This window comes from Rhinatrema bivittatum, chromosome 3 (assembly GCF_901001135.1).
Source record: "Rhinatrema bivittatum chromosome 3, aRhiBiv1.1, whole genome shotgun sequence".
Lineage (NCBI taxonomy): Eukaryota > Metazoa > Chordata > Amphibia > Gymnophiona > Rhinatrematidae > Rhinatrema > Rhinatrema bivittatum.
The window spans coordinates 51960530-51975343 of record NC_042617.1 but is presented as its reverse complement, the minus strand read 5'-3'; the positions used below and the strand labels follow the sequence as shown (position 1 = coordinate 51975343).

The following is a 14814-nucleotide window of genomic DNA, read 5'->3' as shown; positions in this document are numbered from 1 at the left end:
GCCCGAGTGCAGGAGATCGTGCCAGGACCTCCGCTGGACCACCAGGGACTTTTGGTAAGTCTTGGGGGGGGGGTCAGGAGGGTGGGGGGGTTGAAGTTAATTAAATTTAAAGGGTTGGGATGGGGTTTTTTTTGGGAAACAAATATATACGTAACTAATGAACGGATCGGGATCCCCCGAGAACGGATGCAACGGATTTGGCTCCCCACGAATACGAATTCCGAATGGGACAAATCCGTCCCTGCTGCACATCCCTACTATATGGGCCTTCGGTCAAATATCCTTAATATTATTGACCAATAAAAATAGTAATTACTTGAATGAGTCAGATGAGGATATCCAGAACCTGCTACCCAATGTAAGGGACTCAATTTCTATAAAATGTACATGGAGTAACATGAAACCTCCATAAAGTGTGGCATGTCAAATAACTAATATGGGAGTCTCGCCTCTTGGATAAGCAGATTAGGATGTTCTCATTGCACCCCTTCTTCCTTCCTTTCTTTCTCATTTATCTCCTCTTGTTTCTGCTGCTTACCTCCTCACGTTTCCAGCATTGTCTCATTGTGTCTTGTACTAAAAATCATCAACTGGTATCATAGTCTGTTGGGATCTGTTCTTTGAAAGACCTGTGCGTTATGGCCTGTATATCCTACTTTTGGTGTACATATTTATGTATTTCTCAGTTCCAGCATCTAAATAAAAAGTTGTTAAAATACAAAAAAAATATGGAATGTTTTTAATTCTTGCATACCGTACCACAATAAGTGCTCAAGATGTGTTAACATAAAAACAAAAACAGAGCTACATAATATAAAAAAATACAATAGAACAATAAATATTACTATAATACCTTTATTGAAATTGTCACCTCTAAAAATAACAGTAATATATTCAGATAAAAATACTCATAAAATATATCCATAACCAGAGTAATAAATTATAAAATACATAATAATAAAAACCTCAAAACAACAGATACAAATCCCCCCCACCCCAAAATTATGCTATAAATAAAAAAAAATCTCAAGGCCAAAAGAGAACATAAAAGAGCTAGTTTTGGAGCCCGTAACTTGCTGGGAAAGCCAGGTTTTTATTAGATGCCTAAAAACCAAGTAGTTGGATGTTGTGCGAGCTTCTTTAGGGTCCAAAATAGTAAGTCAAAACCTGAGAAGGCTTGTTTGATTTCCACTGCCCGTTTCATGTCTCTGTTATCATAGAGCTGACTGCTTTGAATAATTGTTGTTGGAATTTATATTAAGTCGTTGTAGATTCCAGATAATCAAAGAATTGGCCATAAATCATTCTTCTTGTATTTTGACTGTTATATTTAAGAACGCTCTTAATAGATGAGTTTTAAAAATTTGGCGCGTGCCAAAACTGGGAGATGTCCACGCCTGTCTCCCGCTGCACGTGCAGATGAAAAAAAAATGGACGGGGCATGGGCGTCCGGGGGCCTGGCCAAGAGATAAGCACGTTGGTGTGCACCAGGGTCCCCTGCCGGGTAACTTTTCTTCCGGTGTGAATGATGGGTAAGTCTTAAAACAAAAACATTTAGGGGTCAATAGGGGTTTTAAGGGTCGGGGGAAGGGAGGCTATTAAATTAGAGGGGTTTGGAAATACTATCCCTTAACTGGGTGAACTGGGGAAAATGGCGAATGGCATCAGCGCGCGTCCTTTGCAGTATTTCCCCCACTTACACGGTAGATGCGGCATTGGCGTGGACACGCGTGCGTCCATTTAAAATTGAGCGCACATGTATGCGCAGCCAGGCTGTTTTATGACATGTGTGCATGTTATAAGATGGACGCATCTTTGGGCGCGCACATGTGCGCCCGCGTACCTGTTTAAAAGTTACCGCCTAAGTCTACAAGTTTTTACTTCATCGTGGCTATAGATCTGAGCCTGCATCATCACTGTTGATCTTTGAGTCTGGTTTCCTTCTCAAGTCTCCGTGTTTGTGTGCGCCTCTCTTCTACCCTGTGTGTTTCCTTACACTGAGTAACTTTTGAACCATTAATCCAATTTCATTCACATTTCGGCCCTAGACAGTAGAGTACCCAGTGACACTGTCCCCTCCCCCAGCTTGTATGTTTCACATGCCCTCAACACCCCCAACGGTTAGAATCCCTGTTTCATTTTCTTTAAAAAAAAAAACAAAAAAAACATAGTGAATGACAGCAAAAAAAAAAAAAAAAGACCCATCCAGTTTTCCCAGTTGAGATTCTTTTACTTTGCTTAGATAAGCATATAACACCCAACACTAACCGCAGGTAAAGAAATATTTTAGCTGCAGAGCTGTCTTTTTATAAAATTTCCAGCCTAATATGCGAGCAAACTTACACGCATCCTCCCTATTCATGTGTAAGGATGCCTGGACCGAGCAGAGCTGTTGCCAGAGCCAGAGGGGTTTGGACTTAGCTGCATTCTTTGGGATTTTCAAAATTGTCCCAGAAAATGTCCCATGCACATCCTAGCAGATGTAATTGTGTGCGGATAAATGTGGGATAATTTTCAAAGTGGATTTATGCACACAAGTCCCCTTTGAAAATTGCTGTAACTTGGGCATGGTTTTGCCACCTGGTTTAGGTGGTGGCCTCCTGAATCAGTAGCAAGACCGTGTTCAGCACATCATCGGCTAGCCTGTTTCTTGACTGCTTTGCTTTCTCTTATCCCTGGGTCTCTCTTTTGTGCTAACCTAACTTTTTTTTTTACGTGTACTTTTCATGAACACACACACACACACACACACACACACACACACACACACTGTTCCTGAAGATCTCCTTCCCTGAGGCCACTCTTGAGATTCCTGCTGTGTTCAAACTTCTAATGCAGCAATTAATATTGCCTTCTTGGGTCGTTGAGCATTTTTACGTTTTTTATTTTAATTCATTGTGAAAGATTTAAAAAAAAAAAAAAATACTCTACCCGGCAGATAGTACGGGGAAATTAAATAAATGGTGTTAGCTTTATTCGTGGGGTCTGACAGTAACTCGTGCTATCAGCCTCCTACTTCTCTTGCGTTGTATTGTGTTACAGAACAGAAGTGTGAGGGTGAATCAGGGCCTGGTAGATAAATATATGCCGTTTTATAGCACAGTTCTTATGCTAGGACAAGGGGCACATTAGTCCAAAGGGAGACTGGGGCTCCTAGCACAAGAACCATAAAAATGAGGTTTGAAATATCGTCTTTTTTTTAGGTATGCTGCGGATTTCTTTACCTGCCACCAGAAGAAGACTGACGTGCAGCCCGGGGAATGCCCCAGGGCAGTCTGGAGGCACTTTAATGGGGTTTGCAGGGAGGAGGAAAACTCACCTCACCAGGTCGTCCTCTTCCCCAGAGGCCATTTCCTTGGCAGCAAGTTGTAAAACGAACCCATTGCTAGAATTTTTTCCCCACTTCCAAAGGGAAAGGGAGACCCCGTTGCAAACAACTGCTTTAGCAGAGTCTCTTCATTAAATGTTCACGTGAGAACATTAACATTTTAAATTGCCGAGATGCTGTGGTGAATTTTAATCTAGTGCATTCCTGTGGGTAGGACTGGAGCTCCCACTCCACTGAGAACTCATAGGATAGCACGGGCTGCATCAGTGGCAACATTTGAAGCCTGCTTGCCCATGTCACAGTCTATTTATAAAAGTTAAAAGATGGGAACCAATTGTACTATATGTTTACTCTTTGCCTGGTTTATTGATATATGCTTGTTCTTTCTGAATTGATTGTAAAGCCTGTTGCTAAATTATTGTTCATTGTAAACCGAGGTGATGTTTGAAACGTTCCGCGGTATATAAAAAACCTTTAAATTTAAAAAAAAAAAAAAAATCAAAGTTGCTTCATAAAAAAACATTAGATAGATGTAACATAGTAATGACAGCAGAAAAAGACCAAATGGTGCATCTAGTCTACCCTGCAGGTTACCCCCATGTTTCCGTTAAAGGTACTAACTGCCGCTCTGTGCCATTCCTTGTTTCCGTTAAGGTTTGCTCTTGCCTCTCCATGCATGCTATCCCTATGTCTGTTAAGAGTAGTAACTGCCGCTTCGTGCAGATTGCACCATGTTTCCATTAAGGGTAGCAAATGTATCTATGCATGTTATCCTCATGTTTAAGACTAATAACTGCCTCTTCATGCATGCTATCTCCATGTCTGTTAAAGGTAGTAACTGCCGCTCCGTGTAGGTTACCCCCATGTTTCCGTTAAGGGTACTAACTGCCGCTCCGTGCCATTCCTTGTTTCTGTTAAGGGTTGCTACTGCCTCTCCATGCCTATCCCCATGTCTGTTAAAGGTAGTAACTGCCGCTCCGTGTAGGTTACCCCATGTTTCTGTTACGGATGGTAATATTCAGGGATCAGGGCTGATGTAAATGATCTGTATTCCTTGTGTCTGAGGTGGTGTGTTCATATTTCTGATGCAGATGAATAGAAAAGCAGCACTCCTGGCATAGTGAAATTCTTTATATGATAAGCTTGGCTTATACTTTGGGCACAAACTTGTTGGAAAACGCTTTAGCTGGAACCTGAAGTAGCGCACTGTGCAGTACATGTGGACAGGGCCATGTCCAGTTCAAGCCATGTTTGTCTTTTCCCTGAGGGCAAAACTCTTTGCTTCCCTGTCTTGATTCTTATTCATCCTTTTGGGTGAGTATTGAAGAATGGATGATAGATTATAGTGTTTCATGAAACTCTGATGCATTCGCTGTAGCATTTCTGTAGTTCTCCTTGTTTGCTACGTAAAAGAAGGCAAAATGTACCTATAAATAGATATTGTCTTGTGCACCAGAACTTTCTACCGATTACAAGGGCTGATTTTGTCAGTAATTCATGCCTCATTCAAACTGGAAGAGAGTAAAGGCAATTTCTCAGATCTTACCCAGACCATGTCGGGTTAATGGTGTCCCACCATGGGAAGAAAGGCAGCTTTTCAAAACATGAATTCTAAAATGTTTCTTTGTGGAGCAGCTAACCTAAACTTAATAAAAGTACTGGGACAAAACTTGCGGTGGCTCAGCTGAGTACTACTTTGCAGCAAGTCAAGTGCTTGCTCGTGGATTGCTCTCCCATTAAGGAAAAGCCTATCCGAGAGCTTAGATCAGAGCTTTCCAAACTGTGTGTCGGGACACATTAGTGTGTCGCCTGCAGTGTGCAGGTGTGTCGCGCAAGCCTGGTCAACTCTGATGCGAGTTTGGGCTTTTTTTTTTTTTCTAGAGATTCACTTTTTTTTTTTCAGTTTATGGGTTGCTTATTATTGGGTGATTTTTGCTGTCAATCGCGTTTTTTGGGGGGGCTTGGTGGGTGGAACGAGCCCAGCCATCCTTACATTGGCTGCTGCTGCCGATGAGGCCTGGCCATGAAGAGTACTGACTGCAAGCAGCAGTGTCTGGTGATCATGGAAGGGAGTGAAGCACTTAACTGGCAACAATCAAAAAGACGAGGTACATGAGTGTGGGGGCCAGACATGTGCTGGGGGGAGAGAGATGAGTGAGTGGTGGGCAAACGTGCTGGGGGACAGACATGTGCTTGAGGGGGAGAGATATGAGTGTGTGGGGTACAGACATGTGCTGGGGGAGAGAAATGAGTGTGTGGGGGTCAGACATGTGCTTGAGGGGGAGAGATATGAGTGTGTGGGGTACAGACATGTGCTGGGGGAGGAGAGAGATGAGTGTGTGGGGGACAGACAATTTGTTTTATTATTGTTTCTCATAAATTATAACAATAACATGAATCTTGGAATATATATTTTTAATATAAATTTAAGGTTTTCATGAGATAGGTTGTGTCGTGAAACATTTTATTTATGTATATATTTAAGGAAACATACATAAATTGTCGAAATATGTTTCGTTCGTTTAACCTTTAACCTCTGGTTTACTAGTAGACTGAATTACCGTGTCCCGAAATTATGTTTGTCTAAAAAGTGTGTCACCAACATGAAAAGTTTGGAAAGCTCTGGCTTAGATGTACAATATGTCATGTGACAACTTCAGAACCACCTGTGGTAGCAGACGGAAAGCAATAAAGCCCAAGCAAATGACCGTGCATTTTGACCTGAGATCCTCCCTGTAGCCTGTAGACGCCACACTAGGTTAAGTCCCCTCCACAAGTGCACCCTAGGGAGTCTGCAGGTTGAGGGATAATAAATCATATATATGCTTTTTGATTATAGAAGGAAACCACCGTTCAGTGCTGAGGAAGTTCATGCAGGAAGAGGAAAAAAGGGGTCTCTTGGCATGTCTGGCAATTTGTCTGTTTGGGTTTTCCTTGTCTACCCCCACCCAAGTGACACAGGTCACAAACTGATGCGGTTGTGGGATAAGATCATGCCAGTTTGTTCCTATTGAGACCAGCTTGCTCTGTCTCCATATTCCCAGGGGGGACTAGTTTTATATCTATATAGATCTAGATATAAAAATAATCTAAAGATTCTATTTTATTTTTAATTAGCATTGTGTATAAAACATTTCTCTCCAGTTATTTTTTTAACCTTCTCTTTCTTTCTGGCTCCCTTTCTTTGTAGATATTACTTTTTTAGGGGAATTTGTTTTTATTAATTTTTTTCTTTGGTCCAAGATATCTGACTGTCCCATCTAAGTATGACAGATTATAATAATATTTGTTGAACAGCCACAATAAAATCCAAAGGTAGATGAACAGCTAATTTAACCCCCCCGGAGGTCCGTATTCAGCTGCTGTGTGGCTCGGCTGGTTAGCTGGATTAGTTTAGACGGCTAACTTGGCACATATATTCGGCAGCTGGCTGCACTGCTGAATATTTTTGGCTATCCTAAAGTTAGCTGGGTAAGTTTATTCAGTTGAGTTTGGGACAGCTCTGTGGGCCACCGAGAGTTATGGGGCTAACTCTTCCAGCTAACTCTGAATATTGGAGTTAGCCCGATAACTTCTCTCGCTAATTCAACTCCTCCCAGTTATGCCCTGAAACGCCCCTAACTTATCCGGCTAAATTCTAGCGAGCTAATTTATTAATCCGGCTAGAATTTAGCCAGATAAGTGTCCCAGTCTTCACTGAGTCAGATAACTTTTTAGTTATCCAGCTAAATGCTTTTGAATAATGACGTCCCAATGTTTTCTAAACTGTGTAACAAAATCTTAAGGGGCCCAAGGAGAGGCTTAGTCTTTTATGCACATTTTACTTACAGCTCCTCTGGAGAAGTTTTTAAAAAACCCAGAAAGAAGTGTATGCAGATCCACTATCAGGGTTTTCCCCTCCTTTCATTTCCTATAAGAGCCCTGAGGTTTTACTATTTAAAAAAATATGTATCTGTTGGCTTTCCTTTTTAGTGCTGTTTGCCATGGGTTGTGGTTGCAACTGACACTGTTGCTGTTGTGCATTGCATGCGTGATTTAGCTGAGCCTGTTCTGATCCTCTTGGAAGAGGCATCTGTGGGCTGATTTGTGCTAAGCACAGTGGCTCATGGCTTGAATAAACACGTGACCGATACATTTTTTGCTTTTAGTCCACGAGGAACACTGACCAGAAAGAAAGGAAATTAAAAGGTGATGTCAGGACTTGGAAGTGGGGTGTGAAGGAGTAAGGGTTCATCCCCCAGCCCCCGAAAACCATCAGAGGAAAAGAGGAGGCTCTGTCAACCCTGGGCAGTACCAGGCAGCCCTAGATTAAGAAAGGACTCACAGGAACCCCGGGGTGAAGGCAGAAAGAGTATCCCTGGGGGGACGGGGACGACCAGCTAATGGGATTGGGGCTCCTCAGGCAGGAGGGAAACCTTGGAAGGTCCTGTGGCAAGGAAGGGGCGGGTCCCACCTCCACGAGGCCAGCAAAAGGGCAGAAACACATGACCTGGGGGGGGGGGGGGGGAGCTACCGGTGGAATCAGAAGCTGAAGAGAAGGAGATGGAGTTCATACTGGAGGAGGAGGGCACAGTCCATCCCCGGGGAGGGGAGATTATGGATGAGGCCATGGACAGTGAGCCAAAGGAGTCTAAAGAGGAAGAGAAAAGAACCTGCACTCGGCTACAGCACGCCTTTGGACAGGGAAAGTTAACAGTGGGAGGTTGTGGGGGAGCTAAGCCTGATCAAGGAATTAGGGCCTGCATGGTCAGGCTCTACCACAGCTGGCAGGTGATTAGACCCGCTCGGGTTGAGAGCGATGGACAAAAAAAGAAAAACAAAGGGGGAAAAAAAAGCTGTTCTCTTACACTGAAGAGGAGGGCTGTGATTAATAATGGGGGGTTTTTTTGGCCAACCTTTCGGCTGAGGAGTGCTGTGACTTAAAGGAAAATAAAATTGTTTCTTACCCTGTAGGGGAGGACTGTGATTAACCATAGTGGTTTGGTTTTTTTTTAAGTCCTGGGGCCAAGGAGGGTTACCATTCAGGAATGGACCCCTGCCTCATACACTGTAAAGAAAGCCCAGCTTGGGCGGGGTTTTGCAAGCCTTTAACCTGATGGCCAAGGGGATACATCAGGACGGGGCACCAGCAGGCCAGGGCGGCACTCTTACGGAGGCAGGACTACCAGGAGGTGAGCCTTGAAAGAAAGTTTTACCTCTGCTTACAGGAAGGATGGAACCAGCTGGTCAGAAGAAGAAGATTGGGACCTTTGTGTCTTATCTGTGCTGCTGGTGGAAGAATTGTTTTTTTTCTTTTGCTAACTATGCTTGAAGGGGCCGATGCAATACAGTGTGCCAATTCTGTCAGTCCCCGCAGCAGATCTGACCCGCCCAATGAGTCGTGGCACAGCGGAGAAGGGGGGTCGTCGGAGGTCCAGGGCTCAAAGATGTTTACAGTGACCACACCGGAATCAGCTCCTGGAGATAAGCCTGATGTTGGGGTAAAGAACCTAACTAACTGTAGCTGTACTGGGCCAGACAAGGGGGTAGCCAGGGCAACCTCCCTTTTCTCTTAGTATGCGGCATTTTGGGGAAATAGAAAAAGCAGCAAGGATGGAGCTCTGGAAACCATGTCTTAACTCAGGCACCCCTTCTACCATTTTTAATACATGGAATATATCTGTTCTGGGCTTCCAAGATGGCATTTTTAAACAACATCCATGCTTGATGTAAACTCTTTTTTTTATAGTTGCTCCTTTCAGTATTTTCCTCATTTTACCATAATCTCGCTTTTTGAAAGTTAAATGTTATCGCGGTAGATTTCCTTAATGTCCTTCCTCCAGTTATCAAACCAGATTAGATCATGTTATCACTTATTCCCAAGTGGCCCCAACACTGTCACTTCTCGCACAAATCACGTGTTCCACTAAGGATTAATTTTTAAATAGCTGCCATGCTGGTCAGTTCTTGTACCAGCTGCTCCATGAAGTATTCATGTATTTCATCTAGAAACTTTATCTTCTTAGCATGTATTGATAACCAAAGCACATGATACTGATCTAAAAACAAAACAATAAACAAAACAATTTCAACCATCGCATTACAGCAAACAGAATCTGAGGGGCAAAGACACACATAGATCCACAGGCCTCAGCCAGGTAGATAAAACGTTTCATTGCACAATGGAAATTAAAATCGGCAGGATCTGCTTGTCCAGAAATATCTAGGGTTAAACAAAGGGCATTGGGTACTCTTACATGCATGTCACTCCCCACTCCTCAAGGAACAGGAGAGAGAAATTGGCCTTCTGAGCAGCCCAGCATTTGTAAATACTCTTTTTGAGCAGTCGGTCTTATTCCGTGTATTTCACAGAGAATGCTCACAGGGAAGGTCATTTTAAAAGCCATCTCTGGGGGTAAAAAAGGAAATGGACTTTTTGAAAATTGCCCATCTTATGTTCATAGGACCTCTGTGCATGTACCTTTAGGAGTGTAATGGCCGGGGAGTGGTTAAGATCACTAGTGGCATTGTTCTTTTTCTTAATTCCCACAAACAGAAAATATCTATCCACTATGCTTAGCTGCTTTTCATATTTATTGTCCCAGTAAATTAAATATAAATAATAATCCAGGACTAATAAAAAATTGCAATGCACATAAGAATAAGGTGTAATGTAAACAAGAAAAAAATAATAGAAATGTAATAGAAGATAAGGTTCAAGAAAGTATATGCATACAATAAGTATATTAACATATATATTTATATATAGATTCTCTGGTTTTGAATTAATCTGCTCACTTTCCCGAAGTCACCCATGGATGTCAGCAGTGGAGCAATCCAGAACTCTTAGGACTTCAGCGCTGGAGCACTAGCACATCATGAACATCTTGCATTACCACCAGTACTGAATGTTGGTTTAGTAAGGTGGTTTACATAGAATATCTGACTTTCACACCAATACCCAGCCATCAGTCATGCTGCATACTTTTTCCTTGCCCATGCATTCCTGCCCTAGGGCAGAGGGGCCTGCCAGATGTTGGCTCAAAAAGGTCAGTGGAATGCAGATTTCCTCAGGGGCTCAGAAACTCACCGCTAGCACACAAAATTCAGTGGTTTAGTTTTCCAAGGAGACAGAGAGTTTAACAGAAAAGAGAGGCCAAAAGGCTTAATAAATCCTAAAAATATATATCCACAGTTTCTACAGCTCAGTCAATGATTCAGTTCTTTGGGTACCTAACTGGCTCTGCCCATACGAGGTACTTCACGTTTTCGGACGTTCCTGGTTTTTGAATATGTGCTTACTTTTGGTCTTGAAAAGTACCTGTACAAGTGACCAGGTCCAAATGTGTGCAGTCACGTTTCCTGAGGTAATTTTCAGCAGGAAGGTATGTGCATAAAAGAACCTGTGGACTTTGCACTTATGCAGGCTGAATTACAATCACCCTTTAAATAGCAGTCAGAGGCCTTTTGCAGTGAAATACTTTATATTTTCAGAGGGTCTTAAGACTCCCAATTATGTGCACTGGGCAGACCGGTAAAGGTTGGCATGAATAAAGGTGGTCATACCCATCCTGCAGAAATATTAAAACTTGGTTCTGATGGGGAGGAACTGTTGATCTTGGAATAGCTTTCCACAGATTTTCTGCAGGCCTCATTCAGTCATGTTGGCAAGAGAGTTACAGATGCCAGCACTCACATGCTAATATCCAATTGACTCATAAACCATGGTATAATCTAATTTCTCACATGATTACTAATGGACATCAATAGGATTTTGGTGTATGTTGCGTTCTTTACATACACTTGCCAGCAGGGCTGTTCTGTAGGGAGATGGTATTTTTGGCAAGCTGTATAAAGAATTGTAAAACTAACTTAAATTTTTTTCTATTCTGTACAAGTTGTTGCTGTTGTACTTTTGAAATACTATACCGAACAGTGTTTCTTTAAGTACAGATTTCAAGTGCTTGGTTTCTAAATACAGCCTGAGAAGCAAAGTGCATAGCACTGTAGCTTGAAAATGCACTGCACGATAGCAATGCACTCCCTTTGACAATTAAAAATATTCACAATTAAATTATTTTTGAAAGTTCTCTCCAGCATTCCCTCTATAGCTATGGATGTGTCTGTTTGTCAGAAATGCTGTCCAACCTATTGGTATCAGATTGGTTCATGTAGCATGTGTGATGTCTAGATTTAGAAATAAGAGAGGAAAAAGTGGGATAAACATAAAGGAAAAAAGAATAAATCCACCACTTCCTATTCAACTTTAATCAGATGACAGAAAAATAACATATATGTGTTAGTAAAAGCTAAAAACTAATATAGTATACCAAAATAACAAAAACACACCACAAAGACAAAAATGTGAACCGGTTCACTGAAAAACACATTAAAAAAAATAAGCCTCACTTTTTTCTCTCCTTTTATTTATGTTGTGGTTGAGATCACAGATTTATAACAAAGAAAGGAGAGCATCATAAAGAAAATGTTAACCTGGTCCATCAAGGTACTTTTGATGTAATCATTTACCTTCCATTCCAGCCAAAAATATTTTTTTCCATCCAAAAAATGAAGCAAGATTGAATAGGTGTACTCCATGGAGTATACACCATTTCCAAAGGTGTTCTTTACATTGAGCACAAGTTTCCAAAATATGTTTGTTTTTATGAGAGTATTGTGTGAGAGAGATAGGAGAGACTGCGTTTATGTGAGTATTGTGTGAGAGAGATATGGAGAGACTGCGTTTATGTATGTGAAAAAGAGGAAGACTTTGGGCAAACCCCCCCCTGTGCGCGCCGAGCCTATCTTGCATAGGTTCGGTGGCGCGTGCAAGCCCCGGGACGCGTGTAAGCCCTGGGGCTTTCCTGGGGGGGGGGGGGGGGGGAGTGTCGCGGTGGTGCGTCACCCGGGGGCGTTCTGGGGGCGGGGCTGCGGGAGTGGTTCCAGCCCGGGGGCGATCCGGGGGCGTGGCCGCAGCCTCCAGACCAGCCCCTGGACTGGAACCTGGCGCGCCGGCAGCCGGCCCGCGCGAGTTACGTCTGCCTTGAGCAGGCGTAACTTTGGGAATAAAGGTAAGGGGGTGTAGATAGGGCTGGGGGGTGGGTTAGGTAGGGGAGGGGAGAGGAGAGGAAGGTGGGGGGAGACGGAAGGAAAGTTCCTTCCGAGGCCGCTCTGATTTTGGAGCGGCCTCGGAGGGAACGGGCAGCGTGCAGGGCTCGGCGCGCACAAGGTGCACAAATATGCACCCCCTTGCGCGCGCCGATCCCGGATTTTATAAGATACGCGCGGCAACGCGTGTATCTTATAAAATCCGGCATACTTTTGTTTGCGCCTGGTGTGCGAACAAAGTACGCGCTCGCGCTTTTTTATAAAATGTACCCCTATGTGTGTATGAAAGAGAGAGACTGCCACTCTCCCTGCTACCTGCAACCATAAAGTAATTTTTTTCACATTCCGTCCCCATCACTGGCTTCTCTAATTGGAGGTAGCAGCAGCAGGGGAAACATTGACTGCTTGCAGGAGCAGCCAGCCACCTGCCTGCCGTCCTTCCTTCCTTGCTATGAAAGGCAAAATGAAAAGGACCATGTTGATTTCCATCTGTACCTTCAACTTGCACATGTAATTTTCCTGGAAAAAGAAAATAATGTATGTAAACTGAAAAAAGGACACAGACAAAAATTGGCATCAACATAAGTTGTTTTCCACTTAAACATGTAAACATCTGCATTTTATTTCCCAAATGCATTGACTGTTACAAAGTTTGAATGCAAACCAATCCTAACATAAGCTAAGTTTCAACAACTTAATGTCTGTGCAAAGGAGAATTCTCACCAAAAGTGAAAAGAATAGAGAAAAAAAAAACAAATCAGTACTTTGCAGCTGTCTAAAAATACTGGGTTAGATTTTTTTAAAAAGTGCGTTCGCGTACTTTTGTTTGCGCAGCAGGCGCAAACAAAAGTACGCTGGATTTTATAAGATACGCGCATATCTTCTAAAATCCTGGATCGGCGCGCGCAAGGCTGCCGATTTTGGGCAGCCGGTGCGCGCCGAGCTGTGCAGCCTGTCTCCGTTCCCTCTGAGGCCGCTCCGAAATCGGAGCGGCCTCGGAGGGAACTCTCTTTCGCCCTCCCCTCACCTTCCCCTCACCTTCCCCTCCCTTCCTCTACCTAACCCACCCCCCCGGCCCTATCTAAACCCCCCCCTTACCTTTATCCATGGATTTACGCCTCCCGGAGGGAGACGTAAATCCACGCGCGCCAGCAGGCTGCTGACGCGCTGAGACCCGACCTGGGGGCGGTTCCGGAGGGCGCGGCCACGCCCCGGAACGTCCCGAGCCGGCGCCACGCCCCCGGACCCGCCCCCGAAATGCCGCGCCCCGCCCCCAAAACGCTGCGTCATTCGGCCCTGCCCCCGACACGCCCCCTTCAAAAAACCCCGGGACCTACGCGCGTCCCGGGGTTCTGCGCGCGCCGGCGGCCTATGGAAAATAGGCGTGCAAGGCCCTGCTCGCGTAAATCCGGGCAGATTTACGCGAGCAGGGCTTTTAAAATCCGCCCGACTTTGAATCAGTCACGTTAGGTAATCTACACAGCTTCATACAATAAAATGGCTTTGCAACACCTGTTGTGCCACTTGATTTTTATTTTATTTTTTTTGATTTATTTAAAATATTTATAAAACCGTCTATCTGACCAAACATGATCACCCTAAGTAGTGCGCAATAACATTCTTACGTTCTTTCGTTCTTTCGATTTAATTCTTACGTTCGATTTAATTCTTACGTTCGATTTAATTCTTACGTTCTTTCGATTTAATCCCCTGCTTCTTTTCTATGCTCCAAGTTGTATTACTCCCTTGCTTTATTGTAACTGCATACCTTAGCCTTCTCTTGTTTAATGTTTTATTATTATTATTATTATTATTATTATTAATAAGATAAATATTAGTTTTTACCTTTTTTGTTACCTATCCACTTGTTAATTGTAAACCGACATGATGCGATATCTATTGTGAATGCCGGTATAGAAAAACTTAAAATAAATAAATAAATAACATCTCAAACCAATAATAAGTATACAATACAAAGAGCCTACAAATAATGTAAGCTTACAGTAATACTGAGTGTTATATTGTCTAATTCTCCAATGAGAATGAATCCGCCTTTCAAAATACACAATTGTAAATACACATTCAATCCAAAATAAATATTCACGTCAGCCAAAATAGGCTGCATCATAGTCCTTCAGTAGTAGACCCAGAGAGATGCAGTTCTCAAACTAGGTCCTGGATAAAATTAGAGCCATTGTGAAGTAACCTGACCCCAGTGTGCATGATGTGAATTTTGATTCAGACACAACTGCATATTTGTGAAAGTAACTGAGAATACATTAAAAAAAAAAATCTTAGTAATATGAGTAATGCTAATGCAGAATAAATATTGCTGATACTTACTGATATTTTTAAACTATTGAATATTTGTTGCTATTGCTTACTGGCTTTCTTGTGTT

At 43.0% G+C, this 14814-nt stretch overlaps 1 protein-coding gene across 2 annotated transcripts in view; it reads left to right on the top strand.

Annotated features, from left to right (window-relative positions):
* RPS6KC1 (ribosomal protein S6 kinase C1) overlaps positions 1-14814 on the top strand; it is a 287188-nt gene that overhangs the window by 269801 nt on the left and 2573 nt on the right. The window lies entirely within an intron of this gene.